Source organism: Chaetodon trifascialis, chromosome 4, assembly GCF_039877785.1.
Source record: "Chaetodon trifascialis isolate fChaTrf1 chromosome 4, fChaTrf1.hap1, whole genome shotgun sequence".
NCBI classification, from domain to species: domain Eukaryota; kingdom Metazoa; phylum Chordata; class Actinopteri; order Chaetodontiformes; family Chaetodontidae; genus Chaetodon; species Chaetodon trifascialis.
In genome coordinates, this window is record NC_092059.1 from 18,061,959 (window position 1) to 18,067,387 (window position 5,429).

General features: G+C 39.7%; 1 protein-coding gene across 3 annotated transcripts in view; it reads right to left on the reverse strand.

Moving 5' to 3' along the window:
* rabgap1l (RAB GTPase activating protein 1-like) overlaps window positions 1-4,840 on the reverse strand; it is a 115,755-nt gene extending 110,915 nt beyond the window's left edge. For 2 of the 3 annotated variants that reach the window (XM_070960444.1, XM_070960442.1), the window contains exon 1: window positions 4,754-4,840. The gene's annotated coding sequence lies outside the window, so the exon portion shown is untranslated. Of the gene's footprint in view, window positions 1-4,403; window positions 4,463-4,753 lie in introns of all 3 variants that reach the window. The other variant, XM_070960443.1, reaches the window with a different exon arrangement.
* Between the last annotated feature and the right edge of the window lie 589 nt (window positions 4,841-5,429).

Consider the following 5,429-nt stretch of genomic DNA (forward strand, 5'->3'; position numbering starts at 1 on the left):
TGCAGATTTGTACAGAAAGCCAAAATGTAACATGGTATTTTGTAAAAGAAAAAGGTCAACTTCAACTTCATACAATGAAATGTGCTTTTCACCTGCAAAAGAAAATAAGAAACCAGCTGTGACCAGGGCTTTCAAAATGTCAGCATGTCAAAATTACCATAATATAATGTGGTAGGTAACACTGACTGATTCGTCTGTTAAAGACTAATTTCACTGGCATCCATTGGTTGCCAGGTGGCCATTTCAAACCTGGTAATTATATCCTGTATAAACAATAATATTTATCCAGATTACACTGCTTTTAGCCTCTCTCACTCTTGCTGCCCTTGTGAGGTCAGACAGTTGCTTCCTCTCTGACAGTAACTCAAACTGTAGACACAGCAGCAGATTTGCACCCAGTCATTACCAGCCCACTCCTCCAGTACAATCCCTGTTGAAATCCTTGCTGCCCAACCACTGCCTGTATGGAAACTGTGAGCAGCCAGTGGCATGGACGAGCTGAACAACACCCACAGGCACCAGGCTAACCAGATTACTTCTGTGAGAGGGCGTGTGTGTGTGTGTGTGTGTGTGTGTGTGTGTGTGTGTGTGTGTGTGTGTGTGTGTGTGTGTGTGTGTGTGTGTGTGTGTGTGTGTGTGTGTGTGTGTTTCTATGGGCCGACTCACCCTGCTGTTTTCTTACAATTACAACTATTGTCATAAGACACACATGAACACAGTAATCCCTGTCAAAGGAGTCAGAACAGTAAACCTCATGGGACATCATGGGAATGGACACCAAGAAAGTTAACTGAAACAACCCAAAATCTATTATCATATCGTATTTTGATAACATTTCTATATATGAAAAAAAATCTTGTTTTTGATCTGTTGTCTTTTAAAACTTGATGATCTTATGACCTGTATTATTTTGTAGCCTTGGTGAAGCACTTTGTAACATGTATTCTGAAAAGTTCTTTATAAAATAGGATAATTATTATTATTATTATTATTATTATTACTACTACATCTGTGACTGTGCCTTAATCTAACTCCATCTGCTTAATGACCCTGCTGACCTGCCTGTGACGAACACTGCTAAGGCTGCTCAATCTGCTGACTGTATCTTTCCTGCCTCTCATTCACTGAAGAATTATGGGTCATATGCACACTGAACAGACCAGTCACTGCAGCATGTAAAACCTGTTTAATGGGTTAGGATGAGTCTGACTTTAACTAACTCTTTAAGACAGTATCAAATACAGAAGTATACCTTCATGCAGTTTTGGTCTGTTGTCACATTTATGCCCTGCTCTCCACTGCCACTGTGCACTGCCTCAGACTGTGCAATCAAATCACAGTATACAAAACAGGTAATTACTGGTCTGTGGTGTCTGGATGGTTTAAGTATACTTGGATTAGATTGTGACATTTGCACTATCAGGGTTGAGACGTAATTTCACTGTACAAATTAATGTTCCTGGAAACACTTTGGTGCAAAAGCATCCATCACCCATCATGTTACAAGTAACTTCAGCCAGTACTAGCATGTGAACAAGATTAAGCCAGGTGACTTGCCACACAGCTCCACAAAGAGAAACAATTCAGCCTCTTTTGCAACTGTGACGGAAACCTGCTCTGAGACTTTTCACTGTGCTCACACATTAGAGCGTCTGCTTTGTCGTGATATCTGAATCGCTTCCTTTTTGGTTTGATGCTAAAGTCGTCTGGGTTATTTTCAGAGTCAAATACATGGTCTCACCTGTTTTGTCTGTTTATAGTACTTTAGATTCAAATGTTTATCTACTACACTGCTTACAGGACTGTGAACAGACCATGACATTTCTGTAAATCTGATGAATCAGTGTCAAATAAAAGCTAATTCATTCCTGGTACAATGGTTAGTTTTCTGTCTGGCTGTGTTTAATGCTACCCCTTATTAAAGTATTTCCTTCATGACAAAGAAATACCTTTCCATCATGACACACAACAAAAGGCCGCTTTGGTTTGGTAAAGCCCAGCCTGCATCAGACACCTGTTTATTCCTGTTGGTTCAAACAGCACAACACAATCTACAGCCAATCAACCATGCATACAGCAGCTCCATTGTTGTCAAATTACTACCAGTATTTTCCCATGCCGGTCTTTACAGCCATGTCATCTCCTAAAACATCAGCTTCAATCAGGCTGCGACTAACCCGATTAATCATTTATCACAAGTCTGTAAAATGTCAGAAAAATGTGATAAATATCCATGCCAGTTTCTCCGAGTCCAAGGTCACATCCTCAAATGTCCAGTCAAAAGTCCAAATCTGACATATGTTCTATTTATAATAAAACAGAGAAAAGCACAATATCTTCACATCTGAACTGTTTGCCATTATTGCTTGTAAATTGAATTAAACAATTAATCAACCCTGCAACTACAACCTTGGGTGCCCTAAGGTTGCATTTTATCTCCTGCACTGTTTTCTATGTATATAGATGAAACGCAGAATTATGACAGAAACTTTGGTCTTTTAAAGTGTGCAAATGTCATCGCAATTGTGGGTTTAATGGTCAAAAGCAATGATGAACTGTAGAGATTCTACACTAATCATATTAACATGGTGTCAAGATGAATGCTTTGCTCTTAAAGGCTAGCAAGACCCAGGAACTCGTTAACAACAGGGATGGGCAACCAATGTGTCAGCCAATTACAACTGAGGGCCAAGCCAAGCTATTCAAATGGTAGCTAGTTTTAAATATTTAGGAATGACTTCAGACACCAACTCCAATTTTAATGAACACTCAAACCACATTTTTCAGAAGGCATTGCAAAGCAGGGGAGCAACTAACGATTATTTTCATTGACAATTAATCTTGATTATTATTACAAAACGAAAAATCTCAATCAGTGTTTCCCACAGCCCAAGAGGACCTCCTCAAATGTCTTGGTTTGGCCACAAACCAAAGTTTACTGCCATAGAGGAGAAAAGAAACAAAAACTAACTCAAACTGATTAATCAATTATCAACAGAGTTGGAGATTAGATTAATAGCGGACAACTAATCGATTAATAGTTGCACATCAAATGCTGCAGTTGGTTTCTTGTAAGGAAATCAAATAGCTTTGATGTGAGCAAAGAAGTCCTGAGGATGGTATACACCAGTCTTGAGTATTATTTCCTAAAATATCCCATGAAGACATTATAGAGTACCTGCAACAACACGAAACATCTGGCAAATGACTTTTTTATTAAATATTCAGTGACTTCTTTTATTTTACGATGAAATTAATTGTTGTTATTTTAGTACTGTGTGAGAGATAATTCTGCAACAGCCACAGAAAATGTTACTTAATCCTTGGCTGTGAGACATTTAATTGCTAACTGAAACAGGCAAACTTTTGAATTTACAACAACGCTTTGTTCCTTTTTTGGAGGAAGTCTGCTCTTATCGGGTTAAATTAGTGTTCCTAGCTAGATATGGTACAATGTACTTAGGTAAAATAACATGGCCCTATCACTTCTTCTCTTATTTCCTCTCAGTACCCACTGTGTCAGGAACCCAGTGTGTTGGATTAATATTTCATATCATATCAGGATAAGTTTTAAGTACTGTGAGTAATGTAATGGCTGTTGTGTTCTTAAAGCCTCCTTGTCAGACATTATCCATTTCCAGGTCAATATCACAGTGATATTTTTGTTAAGATCACCATGCTGGGCTTCAGTTACGGGCCATGTATTTGAAGTCTCAAGTCTCTCCTGCGGGTTAACAGCAAGGACAAAGACTGCAGTGACAATGTCATCCAGAGACCAATCCTGGATCTGATCCATAGACACCATGACAGCAGGCTCAGTGATGTTACTGAGGTATGGGTACACTTTTTACTACACAGCTGAAAGTCCTCCAGTCATATTAAACTCAATTGGGTGGGATATGTCAAACAAAAGCCTTCTCTTAAATACACACTAATGCCGTGTAACCAGCTCAATACTAAGAAGTCACCAGGTGCCTTCATTACTTCAGACGTTGCTATGATTTCAAGCAGAGAAGACAGTTGTCAGTCTTTGAGTTTTGTCTAAAACTCTATCAAGTTTTATTCTGTTAGGGTGTATTTTCACATGAATTACTTTGGTAAACTGTCATTTCTGCTCTCACTGGTGTCTGCAGGCCTGAATGGACATCAGTCTCTCAGCATCAGCAGCAGGCTAGCTTACCATGGCAGCCAACCTCTTTAAACGACTGCTTAACGGACAGTTCATAAGCTAAATGAAATTGGCGAGCTATTCTGTGTGAAACGCCTTACTGAGTGGTCAAGCACAGATAAGCAGCAGACTTATAAAGCGGACAGACTCTTCTCACAGCAGAGAGCTAATGCACACAACACACATAGTGAAAGACAAGGCAGAATTAGCTAGCGACAAGCCAACTTATTCGTACCGTCACCACAGCCTCTTCCTCACCGCGGGAATAATAACATGAGTTTATCACAAGCGGACCTGAAGACAAAAAGGTAGCTGTCAGAACGGGCAGGCTAAACAGGAAGTACCTAATGTTATGTGTGTCAGGCTAGAACTGCGAGCTAAAGCTAAGTTTGGCTAACGCTAACCAGCTCGCAGTCCAAAACAGTTGGACCACTATTTGGAGGAGCGACCTCACTCAGCAACACCCCGCCCGGCTCCGGAGGGAAATGACAAGAAAGAGGAAGGAAAAGCATATTTTTCTTCTCACTGCAGGGAAACGTGACATTAAAATGCACACGTGTGTTGATAAAAGAGCTGTCAACTTACTTATTTGGAGCGTTGTGGAGTTGCTTGCTAGCTGTCAGAAGAGTTGCAAAGATCGTATCTGTTTAAGAGGATGAATCACTAAGGAGTCCAGTGATATAGTTTCCGGTTTGGAACGTTAGCGTAATGTCACGCATGCGCAGTACTCTTACAGATTGTCTCACTCTTGCATCGGCCGAACAGTTATTTCTGTTCAGGATTTTTTTTTTTTTTCCCACCACAGTTTTGCAATATAGGTGTATTGCTATGCACACAAATATTTATTTTTGATGTATATAAAATATGTGATATTGTGCTTTTAAGTTTTATAAAGATTGTTTGGAACATACTTTCCTATCAGGCAGGACCATTTTAATGTCCCTTCTTTCTGTTGGGTGATTACATTGTGAAAACTTTTAAAAGCTTTGGACAGTTACATTTTTACTGAAAGGGTGTTCTTCAGGGGAAAACATAAGCTTGTTCTAGAAATTAATTTCATGTGGTAGTAGCTGTTTGCCTCATGACAATCATTAGCTGGAGAACAAAGTTCATGCTGCCTTCAGTGTTAGTGAACTTTACAGAAAGGTTTCGTTTCTGTGTGTGTGTGTGTGTGTGTGTGTGTGTGTGTGTGTGTGTGTGTGTGTGTGTGTGTGTGTGTGTGTGTGTGTAGTCTTGTCAATCACCACGCAAAGAGCCATTT